Source organism: Bombina bombina, chromosome 6 (genome assembly GCF_027579735.1).
Source record: "Bombina bombina isolate aBomBom1 chromosome 6, aBomBom1.pri, whole genome shotgun sequence".
NCBI classification, from domain to species: domain Eukaryota; kingdom Metazoa; phylum Chordata; class Amphibia; order Anura; family Bombinatoridae; genus Bombina; species Bombina bombina.
Window position 1 is genome coordinate 764,609,736 of NC_069504.1, and position 14,661 is coordinate 764,624,396.

Here is a 14,661-nt window from a genome sequence, read left to right on the forward strand (position 1 = left end):
ATCGTCGGAGACAAGTCTGTATAATCCCCATTCCACTGACTGAGCATGCACAGTTGTAATGGTCTCAGATGAATTCGCGCAAAAGGAACTATGTCCATTGCCGCGACCATCAAACCTATTACTTCCATGCACTGCGCTATGGAAGGAAGAGGAACAGAATGAAGTACTTGACAAGAGTTTAGAAGTTTTGATTTTCTGGCCTCTGTCAGAAAAATCCTCATTTCTAAGGAGTCTATTATTGTTCCCAAGAAGGGAACTCTTGTTGACGGAGATAGAGAACTTTTTTCTACGTTCACTTTCCACCCGTGAGATCTGAGAAAGGCCAGGACAATGACCGTGTGAGCCTTTGCTTGTGGAAGGGACGACGCTTGAATCAGAATGTCGTCCAAGTAAGGTACTACTGCAATGCCCCTTGGTCTTAGCACCGCTAGAAGGGACCCCAGTACCTTTGTGAAAATTCTTGGAGCAGTGGCTAATCCGAACGGAAGTGCCACAAACTGGTAATGCTTGTCCAGAAAGGCGAACCTTAGGAACCGATGATGTTCCTTGTGGATAGGAATATGTAGATACGCATCCTTTAAATCCACCGTGGTCATGAATTGACCTTCCTGGATGGAAGGAAGAATTGTTCGAATGGTTTCCATTTTGAACGATGGAACCTTGAGAAACTTGTTTAGGATCTTGAGATCTAAGATTGGTCTGAATGTTCCCTCTTTTTTGGGAACTATGAACAGATTGGAGTAGAACCCCATCCCTTGTTCTCCTAATGGAACAGGATGAATCACTCCCATTTTTAACAGGTCTTCTACACAATGTAAGAATGCCTGTTTTTTTATGTGGTCTGAAGACAATTGAGACCTGTGGAACCTCCCCCTTGGGGGAAGCCCCTTGAATTCCAGAAGATAACCTTGGGAGACTATTTCCAGCGCCCAAGGATCCAGAACATCTCTTGCCCAAGCCTGAGCGAAGAGAGAGAGTCTGCCCCCCACCAGATCCGGTCCTGGATCGGGGGCCAACATCTCATGCTGTCTTGGTAGCAGTGGCAGGTTTCTTGGCCTGCTTACCTTTGTTCCAGCCTTGCATTGGCCTCCAGGCTGGCTTGGCTTGAGAAGTATTACCCTCTTGCTTAGAGGATGTAGCACTTGGGGCTGGTCCGTTTCTGCGAAAGGGACGAAAATTTGGTTTATTTTTGGCCTTGAAAGACCTATCCTGAGGAAGGGCGTGGCCCTTGCCCCCAGTGATATCAGAAATAATCTCTTTCAAGTCAGGGCCAAACAGCGTTTTCCCCTTGAAAGGAATGTTAAGCAATTTGTTCTTGGAAGACGCATCCGCTGACCAAGATTTTAGCCAAAGCGCTCTGCGCGCCACAATAGCAAACCCAGAATTTTTCGCCGCTAATCTAGCCAATTGCAAAGTGGCGTCTAAGGTGAAAGAGTTAGCCAATTTGAGAGCATGAATTCTGTCCAAAATCTCCTCATAAGAAGAATCTTTATTGAGCGCCTTTTCTAGTTCATCGAACCAGAAACACGCTGCTGTAGTGACAGGAACAATGCATGAAATTGGTTGTAGAAGGTAACCTTGCTGAACAAACATCTTTTTAAGCAAACCCTCTAATTTTTTATCCATAGGATCTTTGAAAGCACAACTATCTTCTATGGGTATAGTGGTGCGTTTGTTTAGAGTAGAAACCGCCCCCTCGACCTTGGGGACTGTCTGCCATAAGTCCTTTCTGGGGTCGACCATAGGAAACAATTTCTTAAATATAGGGGGAGGGACGAAAGGTATGCCGGGCCTTTCCCATTCTTTGTTTACAATGTCTGCCACCCGCTTGGGTATAGGAAAAGCTTCGGGGGGCCCCGGGACCTCTAGGAACTTGTCCATCTTACATAATTTCTCTGGAATGACCAAATTCTCACAATCATCCAGAGTAGATAACACCTCCTTAAGCAGAGCGCGGAGATGTTCCAATTTAAATTTGAATGTAATCACATCAGGTTCAGCTTGTTGAGAAATTTTCCCTGAATCTGAAATTTCTCCCTCAGACAAAACCTCCCTGGCCCCCTCAGACTGGTGTAGGGGCACTTCAGAACCAATATCATCAGCGTCCTCATGCTCTTCAGTATTTTCTAAAACAGAGCAGTCGCGCTTACGCTGATAAGTGGGCATTTTGGCTAAAATGTTTTTGATAGAATTATCCATTACAGCCGTTAATTGTTGCATAGTAAGGAGTATTGGCGCACTAGATGTACTAGGGGCCTCCTGTGTGGGCAAGACTGGCGTAGACGAAGGAGGGGATGATGCAGTACCATGCTTACTCCCCTCACTTGAGGAATCATCTTGGGCATCATTTTCTCTAAATTTTGTGTCACATAAATCACATCTATTTAAATGAGAAGGAACCTTGGCTTCCCCACATACAGAACACAGTCTATCTGATAGTTCAGACATGTTAAACAGGCATAAACTTGATAACAAAGTACAAAAAACGTTTTAAAATAAAACCGTTACTGTCACTTTAAATTTTAAACTGAACACACTTTATTACTGTAAATGTGAAAAAGTATGAAGGAATTGTTCAAAATTCACCAAAATTTCACCACAGTGTCTTAAAGCCTTAAAAGTATTGCACACCAAATTTGAAAGCTTTAACTCTTAAAATAACGGAACCGGAGCCGTTTTTATATTTAACCCCTATACAGTCCCTGGTATCTGCTTTGCTGAGACCCAACCAAGCCCAAAGGGGAATACGATACCAAATGACGCCTTCAGAAAGCTTTTTCTATGTATCTGAGCTCCTCACACATGCATCTGCATGTCATGCTTGCCAAAAACAACTGCGCAATAGAGGCGCGAAAATGAGGCTCTGCCTATGATTAGGGAAAGCCCCTAGAGAAAAAGGTGTCCAATACAGTGCCTGCCGGTTATTTTACATAATTCCCAAGAATAAAATAATTCCTCAAAGCTATGAAGTATTAAAAATGCTTATATATCAATCGTTTTAGCCCAGAAAATGTCTACCAGTCTGAAAAGCCCTTGTGAAGCCCTTTATTCTTATGTAATAAAAATGGCTTACCGGATCCCATAGGGAAAATGACAGCTTCCAGCATTACATAGTCTTGTTAGAAATGTGTCATACCTCAAGCAGCAAAAGTCTGCTCACTGTTTCCCCCAACTGAAGTTAATTCCTCTCAACAGTCCTGTGTGGAAACAGCCATCGATTTTAGTAACGGTTGCTAAAATCATTTTCCTCTTACAAACAGAAATCTTCATCTCTTTTCTGTTTCAGAGTAAATAGTACATACCAGCACTATTTTAAAATAACAAACTCTTGATTGAAGAATAAAAACTACATTTAAACACCAAAAAACTCTAAGCCATCTCCGTGGAGATGTTGCCTGTACAACGGCAAAGAGAATGACTGGGGAAGGCGGAGCCTAGGAGGGATCATGTGACCAGCTTTGCTGGGCTCTTTGCCATTTCCTGTTGGGGAAGAGAATATCCCACAAGGAAGGATGACGCCGTGGACCGGACACACCTATGTTGGAGAAATACCCAGTGAGTGCACTTTCTTTTATGCATGTTTACTTACAGTATATGTGGCACCCCGGGCAAAGAAGAGGAGTTATCTGGAGTGCTCGTCACCCCACTCATTATTTATATATATGTATATATAGCAGTCTGTTGCCAAGCACTCCACCACTTTCACCTTCACATAACCCGGGTGCAATCCAAAATGCACATCATATAGTTTTGTCTCTTCATGTAAGGGCACTCACAGGTATTATAAAATTCTTATAATTTATTAGAACATCTTTATAAAAAAATCAGATGTCAACGTTTTGGCTCTGAGTTGAGCCTTTATCAAGACAACATGTCCGTTTCAATTTGCATCTTAGCCGTCCTCCTGGGAAGTGATTGACAAAGGTCAAATTTTATAATACCTGCGAGTGCCCTTACATGAAGAGACAAAACTATATACAGGTATAGATATATATTGTACCAAAATACCATCAGATTTATAAATAAAATATTTATTTATGAATAAACAGAACATATTCTGTTATGTGAAGAACATTGGAATGTAAAATATTCATATTTTCATGTCGGGTTAGCGTACATGAGTATATGCAACCGGGTTTGTGCGAGAGTTGGTCGTTAGTTTTTTCCCTCCTTTTTTTTTCTCCATTGACTTTTATAGACATATATGCATATTCTAAGTTCGGCTTGTGACAGATACCCCAGCTACCCCGACTGGGTAGCTCCGTCAAAAGGGTCCTGCTTCCTCCCTGCCGACTACAGTGTGTAGTTATTACAGCCAGTAGCCCACCCTGATACTAGACAGCATCAGTATTCAGGATCCCACCCTGTGACAGACTCCAGCTACACTAACTGGGTGGCTCTGCCAGAGGGTCCTCCCTATACCTGACAACAGACTGCTGATTATAGCAATTCCCACCCTAATAACTAGATATACTTATTCAGGTGAAACAAGAAGTACACTTTATTGAGGAAATATACCCTGCTTAAATACACACACACAGGCCTTATCTCACTCCCAAATCTTCCACCATTCACCCCCTCCAGACAGGCTGGCACCTGCCATAGCAGCCACAGTCCCAAGACACAAAGGTGGTGGTTTCAGGATGATCCCGGGGGAGTGGCGGTACTTCCAGGGTGTCACAGGGAGTTACAGCCCGGTAAAGATAGGGGGTAGGGGTGTCCAAAACCCTCCGGTTCCCAAAGGAGCTCTCCTCTGACAGTTCCCCCACCTTTTGTCCTCCCTAGGGGCTACCAATCTCCAAAAGAGCAGAGCTCTGGGGCAAAGGGCCGCTGGAGCGACCAGGGGTAAAGTTAGCGTGTGTCCGGCATGATGCGGCTGACTGGGAGTTCCAGGAGCCAGGCCAGCTGGAGAGGGTTTTGCCGGGAATCCGCAGTTCCAGGAGCCCGGCCAGCCTAGAAGGGTTTTCCCGGTCACAGATCAGCTCTTCTCTGATAAGATACAACATAACAAAACAACATATAGCAAGCCATGAAATGGCCAAATCTGATGTAAAAGGGAGTCAGCCAGGCAGTAGGGGGGAGGGGGTAGCCTTGGCTGTCTGGTATCCGTGATACAGCTTTTTGCATGATAGTGAAAACCGTTTATTTTCAACTCGTAATATGAGTGCAACACGACAAGCTCAATAAACACTTGAGCAGGAGCTTTAATTTGCGCTTGACTCGTAATCTGGCCCGAAATGTTTAATTTTCCTCACCGAAACTATGCATCTTGTGATTTTAATTAACTTTTAACTATAAATATTATGGGGTTTTACTATGATGAGAATTGGTCATGACCAGAAATCTGCATCTCTTTAATTGGCTTTAGCAGTGGATTTGTGAGAACATACAAAAAAGCGTTTCTGACAGTGACTAGAGTGATTATCACATGAAGTATGTCGGGATTAGCTCCTCCAAATAAGGAATAGGTGAAGTTTAGCCACTGAAAAGTGTTTGCATAAACAATTTAACACAACAAAAATAAATAAAGTATATATATATATATATATATATCTAATGAAACAATTGCCATTATTATATTCTCAAAGTGTATCTTGTCACTTTAACAGGGGAGACACTTATTTCTGAATATACACTGCTCAAAAAAATAAAGGGAACACTAAAATAACACATCCTAGATCTGAATGAATTAAATATTCTAATTAAATACTTTGTTCTTTACATAGTTGAATGTGCTGACAACAAAATCACACAAAAATTAAAAAATGGAAATCAAATTTTTTAACCCATGGAGGTCTGGATTTGGAGTCACACTCAAAATTAAAGTGGAAAAACACACTACAGGCGGATCCAACTTTGATGTAATGTCCTTAAAACAAGTCAAAATGAGGCTCAGTAGTGTGTGTGGCCTCCACGTGCCTGTATGACCTCCCTACAACGCCTGTGCATGCTCCTGATGAGGTGGCGGATGGTCTCCTGAGGGATCTCCTCCCAGACCTGGACTAAAGCATCCACCAACTCCTGGACAGTCTGTGGTGCAATGTGAAGTTGGTGGATGGAGCGAGACATGATGTCCCAGATGTGCTCAATTGGATTCAGGTCTGGGGAACGGGTGGGCCAGTCCATAGCATCAATGCCTTCGTCTTGCAGGAACTGCTGACACACTCCAGCCACATGAGGTCTAGCATTGTCTTGCATTAGGAGGAACCCAGGGCCAACTGCACCAGCATATGGTCTCACAAGGAGTCTGAGGATCTCATCTCGATACCTAATGGCAGTCAGGCTACCTCTGGAGAGCACATGGAGGGCTGTTCGGCCCCTCAAAGAAATGCCACCCCACACCATTACTGACCTACTGCCAAACCGGCCATGCTGGAGGATGTTGCAGGCAGCAGAACGTTTTCCACGGCATCTCCAGACTGTCACGTCTGTCAAATGTGCTCAGTGTGCACCTGCTTTCATCTGTGAAGAGCACAGGGCGCCAGTGGCGAATTTGCCAATCTTGGTGTTCTCTGGCAAATGCCAAACGTCTTGCACGGTGTTGGGCTCTAAGCACAACCCCCACCTGTGGACGTCGGGCCCTCATACCCCCCTCATGGAGTCTGTTTCTGACTGTTTGAGCAGACACATGCACATTTGTGGCCTGCTTGAGGTCATTTTGCAGGCCTCTGGCAGTGCTCCTTCTGTTCCTCCTTGCACAAAGGCGGATGTAGCGGTCCTGCTGCTGGGTTGTTGCCCTCCTCCACGTCTCCTGATGTACTGGCCTGTCTCCTGGTAGCGCCTCTATGCTCTGGACACTACGCTGACAGACACAGCAATCCTTCTTGCCACAGCTCGCATTGATGTGCCATCCTGGATGAGCTGCACTACCTGAGCCACTTGTGTGGGTTGTAGACTCCGTCTCATGCTACCACTAGAGTGAAAGCACAGCCAGCATTCATAAGTGACCAAAACATCTGCCAGAAAGCATAGGAACTGAGAAGTGGTCTGTGGTCACCACCTGCAGAACTACTCCTTTATTGGGGGTGTCTTGCTAATTGCCTATAATTTCCACCTGTTGTCTATCCCATTTGCACAACAGCATGTGACATTGATTGTCACTCAGTGTTGCTTCCTAAGTGGACAGTTTGATTTCACAGAAGTGTGATTGTTGTTTAAGTGTTCCCTTTATTTTTTTGAGCAGTGTACTTTATATCTAACTTATACTCATTTAATTAATGTTTGTTTTGTTTTTTTCCATTACAGAAACTTGTTGAAAGGTCTATAAAGATATCACCGACCATAAAATGAAAAAAATCATTGGAGATTGGCTTAACCAAGCACACACAATAGTTATTTGTTGTCCTAGGTGGGTAGTATTGTTTATTCTTGTTTAATTCACCTGAGTCATGTATTTTCAAATTATTTTATTTCTGTTTATACAACAGGTTTATATAGATATTATACAGCAGAAGAGTGTTTTTTTCACTTCTCGTGCCGTGTCATATGTTTGTCTTTTTACATAAAAACATATTGTTCGATTTGTAGATGCTTTTTGCTACATAAAGAAAGCAGCCATGTTGGAGTTATCTCTGTGCTTGGATAGGGCTGACCTTTTGACAAAAATGTTCCATCTAAACAGGGGTGCTTCTTTGTGACATAATTGATCCTGGTGGATGGTTGGATTTTATTGCATTATGAAGTAATGTCAATTCAAATTTTAATGAATGAGAAATCCTGTCAAAAAAGAAGCATCCCTGTAAAAAAGAACAATAAATGGTACCACCCATACTTAAGCTCCATTATGACTGCTCAATTTGGTATTTTCAGTTCTTCAGTAACATGCAACTAATGCTTAACCAATTAAGGCTAGATTACAAGTTGATCACTAAATATCGCTTGCGTGCAAGCGATATTAGTGCTCAACTGTGTAATACCAGTGCACGATAATGTGCGCTGGTATTACAAGTTAATTGCACACGTTTGCATTGTTAAGAAGCATTGCGCTCACGAGACTGCGCTTCCATAGGCTCTATGGGAGACTCGTTTTAATGCTCTCATATGAGAACCCCGCTCAACTAAGGGGATAAGTAGCGCAGAGATGGGCAGCATTTTCAAATATATATGTACTGTATATATATGCTTATATACACATATTAATGTGTTAATATGTGTATATAAACATATTAACACATAAATATATATATCACATATAAGAATATAGAAATAAAAAAGCGCTGGTTATTATAATGGGTTTAGAACATTTTGCTATACATAAAACATATACACATATGTATACAGAATATATATGTTGATATTCACAAAGTTCCCAATAAGACGTGTATATATATATATATATATATATATATATATATATATATATATATATATATATATATATATAGGTGTAAAAACAATATAAATGGATTTAAGCAGTTCTCCTTCTGGTCAGATAGTATAAGACCTTTTATTTGATCCCCCTTTGGGTGTCCACTTACTTTATACTACCTCAATCGCTATTAGGTAAGTATTAGACGTATCCAGTGTATCTGCTCTCAGGTGAATGTTTTCACAGTAGCTTGTCTTGGGAAAATGATGCCTTTTGTCAGTTGTAGAAACCTCCAGATTAGAAACTTTCCCCCAGGTCACTGTATATTCTTGTAGTTTTCATAAAATAGTGAATAAAAAAAACCCAGCAAAATAGTTCTATGCAGTGCTCAATCCCAAGGTAAAAGCGAATTAACAAATACACAAAAAAACTCAAAAACAACAGGAGTCTATATATGAAGACCCCCAAGATTGGGGTCTTCATATATAGACCCCTGTTGTTTTTGAGTTATACACTGTTAATATAACATGTTAATTTGTTTGTGTTTAGGTACTCGCAAGGCAGCCTCGAGAGTTTGGATCGTCGGCCACTCTTTCATCCATTGGGCGGCAATCCGTGCCCTCACTACTCCAGGGGGGGCAGAATTTGGGGTTTCCCACATTCAGGGTTTCCATCCTTTGGTTAGGTTTTAGGGGTATGTGCTGGCCACAGCTCCCTAGTGTTCTGACCGATGCCCACAGACACTGGGGTAAACCCCACATTATTATCATCCACGTGGGGGGGAATGACATGGGTGCTATCCCTTCGCTAGAGCTCATGAAGATTATCCAGTCCGACTTAGGTTGAGTTAAGGTTTGGATCCCCAGGGTTACCATTGGGTGGTAAAACGTTACAGCCAGACATCAATGGCGTTACATGGCGTCCCGGAAGAAACTAAACCGGGATGTGGGGGCGTCCGTCACTGGTGCCATTACGGCCGACAAGCAAAAGGATTACTCACTGACAAAGGATTAGACTTATTTTTAGGGGATTTGACGAGGGCTGAAATTTGTAGGACGGCTTATGAAGTTTTGCTTTTTAAGGCGGCCTTTATTTTGGCCTTTGCGTGGGCTCTTCGTATTAACAAATTAGTATCCCCTTCTAAAAAACAACTGAATAAGGGGGTGCAATTTGATCTCGTCAGAATTTATTCCTCCTCAGTTTTGTTCTTCATCCCTCAGTCAAAAACTGACCAGGAGGCCCGAGGAGTATGGCTCGCTTTCCCAGCGCAAGGGGATTCTTGCTGCCCTTTGGCCACGCTAGCAGCATATTTACAGCAGAGGCTGGAAGTAAAGGGATGGTTTTTGGTGCATGAAAATGGCACGGCTCTCTCTGCTTTTCAATTCCGCAGGGTTTTAGCACAATCGGCGGAGAGGTCTGGCCTGGACCCCTCCAAAATCTCACCACATTCATTTAGGATTGGGGCAGCCACGAATGCTCTCCATAGTGTGGCAGCACATACTATCAAACAGTTGGGGAGGTGGCGCTCCAACCGTTATAAGTTGTATATTCGCCAAGTAGAGGGATGCACTTAGTTGAGATGTAACAATGGCGTTTCTCTTGGGTCTGGGTTTTTTTTGTTCAGTTTATACACTGTTAATATGACATGTTAATTTGTTTGTTTTTAGGTACTCGCAAAACAGCCTTGAGAGTTTGGATCTTTGGCCACTCTTTTATCCATTGGACGGCGATCCGTGCCCTCATGTCATAGACTACTGTCTCTTTATGTACTGTTATGCACCTTCCTGCAGCTGCCAATAAAGGGAACACCTTTTTTCCTGTTTCCTTGCTTGATTATTAGCATTGATTAGGGAAAGTCAGTTTGTGCAGTTTGTCTCTCCAGGTTCTCAAGCAAAGACCATTTGTTCCTCTAATTTCTTTTTCATCTACAAAAAGGGCACATTAACTCCTCTACTAAACATTCCTACTATCAAACATTGATATTGGATTAAGCTACAATTCTCAGGAACAATAACAGATTGTTACCGATCTAAAGACCGCCTCTGCCTGCCGAATTGTCTGTCAGCTGCGCTCCTCTCCCTCGAGTGACGTCATCCTGTGCTGAGATGCTCAGTCTCTCTCCGCTTCCAGCAATACAGACAGGCTTCGGCCTAAACGGATGCCGAGGACGGATAAATAAAAACAGCCTCACAAAGGGATCAGCTTGGTCGGTTCTCTCTGCACCTCTAGGCTAAACAAACCAACTCTGAATCTCAATTAATACCGCAAGTGTATTCTGATTACCTCTCTCACATTGGATTAATATTGTAAGGTTGTTCAGTCAAGTGAATACTACGAACTGTTAGAACTTTCTCTTAACCATTACTGAACTGCTTGTGAATGTGTTACTAACTTGTGCCAAGTATATTTCAGTATTATTATATCAAGGCATCTTGAGAATCACTTTGTGCTGTACCTATATGCAGAGGTCAAAAACTCAGTTTATAAAATTGTGCCAAACTAAATAACACAAATTAACTGCTTGTTACTTTGTGTGTCATAACAATTACCATTTATCAAAACTTGCTATTTCTTTCCAACCTCTCTCATATACCACTGTGAGCTGAGGAGAAATAAGAAGCTACAAACTATCTCTAATAATTCTGTTCATATCTTGAGAAAGGATTTGGACATTGCACCTCACTACTCCAGGGGGGCAGAATTTGGGGTTTCCCACATCCAGGGTTTCTATCCGTTGGTTAGGTTTTAGGGGTATGTGCTGGCCACAGCTCCCTAGTGTTCTGACCGATGCCCACAGATGCTGGGGTAAACCCCACATTATTATCATCCACCTGGGGGGGAAATTACATTGGGGCTATCCCTTCTCTAGAGCTCACGAAGATCATCCAGTTGGGTTAAGGCTTGGATCCCCGGGGGTTACTATTGGGTGGTCAGATGTTATAGCCAGACATCAATGGCGTTACATGGCGTCTTCAGGGGCAGCCTATAGAGTCCGGAAGAAACTAAACCGGGATGTGGGGGCATCCGTCATTGGTTCCCAGGGCTTCGTGGTATGGCACAATGCCATTACGGCCGACAAGCGGGAGCTATATAGGCCCGATGGGGTTCACCTCATTGACAAAGGATTAGACTTATTTTTAGGGGATTTTACAAGGGCTCTCGCTCCCTTCCTGTAAGTCAGGTCGGGTGGGTGGCGGCAAGTGATACCTGAGATGCTATCCCTTGTGGCGGGAGGTAGCGGCCAGGAGCTAATGGAGAGGGTGAACGGGGGGGAGTGATGGCCAGGCTGATGAGGGTGGGGCCGATTACTTCAGTTAACTGGAGTGCCCTTCCCTCTAGGTAGGTAGGCCAGGAAAACTCGGAACACCCCTAGTAGCATCTCCACCCCGAGAAGATTTTCTCTGCCTTATCTAGATCGGGCTGCTGACCTCTTCAGTCCAGGGTTGGTCTTAGCTTCTCATTTGCCGCCATCTGTTTCATAAAAGACGGGGATTAAAGCATTCTTTTTTGCAACAAGAAAACACAGCTCCCTAGTTAAAGTAAACATAGTAACATTTTATTAGTATAGCAATTGAATTTAAGACACACTGCATCTCCAAAACAGAAGGATGTACAACAGAATGGTGTATATGAATATACAAATTGCTTGCTAAAAATGAAATTTATGCTTACCTGATAAATTGATTTCTTCTACGATATGACGAGTCCACGGATTTCATCCTTACTTGTGGGATTTATCCTCCTGCTAACAGGAAGTGACAAAGAGCACCACAGTAGAGCTGTAAATATAGCTCCTCCCTTCCCTCCACCTCCAGTCATTCGACCGAAGTTAGGAAGAGAAAGGAAAAGCCAAAGGTGCAGAGGTGACTGAAGTTTATAAAAAATATAATCTAATCTAAACCTGTCTTAAAAATAACAGGGTGGGCCGTGGACTCGTCATATCAAAGAAGAAATCAATTTATCAGGTAAGCATAAATTTACTTTTCTTCTACAAGATATGACGAGTCCACGGATTTCATCTTTACTTGTGGGATACAATACCAAAGCTACAGGACACGGATGAAAGGGAGGGACAAGACAGGAACCTAAACAGAAGGCACCACTGCTTGAAGAACCTTTCTCCCCAAACCAGCCTCAGAAGAAGCAAAAGTATAACATTTTTAAAATTTGGAAAAAGTATGAAGAGACGACCAAGTTGCAGCCTTGCAAATCTGTTCAACAGAAGCATCATTTTTAAAAGTCCATGTGGAAGCCACAGCCCTAGTAGAATGAGCCATAATTCTTTCAGGAGGCTGCTGTCCAAAAGTCTCATATGCCAGACGGATGATACTCTTCAGCCAAAAAGAAAGAGAGGTAGCCGTAGCTTTCTGACCCCTACGCTTTCCAGAAAAAATAATGAATAATGAAGATGATTGACGGAAATCATTAGTCGCCTGCAAGTAAAACTTCAGGGCACGGACCACGTCCAGGTTATGCAACATACGCTCCTTCTTAGAAGAAGGGTTAGGACATAATGAAGGAAACCAGGTTTGGTACGTAAAACCACCTTATCAGAATGGAAGATAAGATAAGGCGAATCACATTGTAACACTGAAAGCTCAGAAACTCTACGAGCAGAAGAAATAGCAACCAAAAACAAAACTTTCCAAGATAGCAACTTAATATCTATGGAATGCATGGGTTCAAATGGAACCCCTTGAAGAACATTAAGAACTAAATTCAAACTCCAGGGTGGAGCAATTGGTCTAAACACAGGCTTAATTCTGGTTAGAGCCTGACAAAAAGACTGAACGTCTGGAACATCTGCCAAACGTTTGTGTAGCAAAATTGACAAAGCAGAGATCTGTCCCTTTAAGGAACTTGCTGACAACCCTTTCTCCAATCCTTCTTGGAGAAAGGACAGAATCCTGGGAATCCTAACTCTACTCCATGATTAGCCCACCAACAAAGATATTTACGCCATATCTTATGGTAAATCTTTCTAGTAACAGGTTTACATGCCTGAATCAGAGTATCAATGACCGAAACAGAGAACCCCCGCTTAGATAAAATCAAGCATTCAATCTCCAAGCAGTCAGCTGCAGGGAAATTAGATTTGGATGTTGGAAAGCACTTTGAATGAGAAGGTCCTGTCTCAATGGAAGTTTCCACGGAGGCAGAGAGGACATGTCCACTAGATCTGCATACCAAGTCCTGCGTGGCCACGCAGGCGCGATTAGAATTACCGAAGCCCTCTCCTGTTTGACCTGAGCAATCACCCAGGGAAGGAGAGGAAACGGTGGAAACACATAAGCTAGGTTGAACGACCAAGGCACTGCCAAGGCATCTATCAGTTTGGCCTGAGGATCCCTTGACCTGGATACATATCTTGGGAGCTTGGCATTCTGTTGAGACGCCATCAGATCCAATTCCGGTCTGCCCCATTGGAGAATCAGTGAGGCAAAGACCTCCGGATGGAGTTGCCACTCCCCCGGATGAAATGCCCAGTTGTCCACTCCTGGTATGTAGATTGCTGACAGAGAACAAGAGTGGGCCTCTGCCCATTGAATTATCTTGGATACTTCTGTCATTGCTAAGAAACTCCTTGTTCCTCCCTGATGATTGATGTAAGCCACAGTCCTGATGTTGTCCGACTGGAATCTGATGAATTTGGCCGAAGCCAACTGAGGCCATGCCTGAAGCGCATTGAATATTGCTTTCAATTCCAGAATATTGATTGGAAGTAGAGACTCCACCTGAGTCCATACACCCTGAGCCTTCAGGGAATTCCAGACTGCACCCCAGCCTTGTAGACTGGCGTCCGTTGTCACTATCACCCACGAGGGTCTGCGGAAACACGTCCCTTGGGACAGATGATCCGGCGACAACCACCAAAGATGAGAGTTTCTGGTCTCCTGGTCCAGATTTATCGGAGGAGATAAATTTGCATAGTCCCCATTCCACTGTCCGAGCATGCACAGTTGCAGTGGTCTGAGATGAAACCGAGCAAACGGAATGATGTCAATTGCCGCCACCATCAATCCAATTACCTCCATGCACTGAGCCACTGATGGCCGAGGTTTGGACTGAAGGGCTCGGCATGTATTTAGAATCTTTGACTTTCTGACCTCCATCAGAAAAATCTTCATGGCTATAGAATCTATCAGAGTTCTCAAGAAGGGAACCTTTGTCTGTGGAATTAGTGAACTTTTTTCTAGATTCACCTTCCATCCGTGAGTTCTCAGAAAGGACAACACTGTGTCTGTATGAGACTTTGTTAGATGATAAGTCGACGTCTGAATCAAAATATCATCCAGAAAAGGCACCACTGCTATGCCCCGTGGCCTGAGAACCGCCAGAAGGGACCCTAGAAC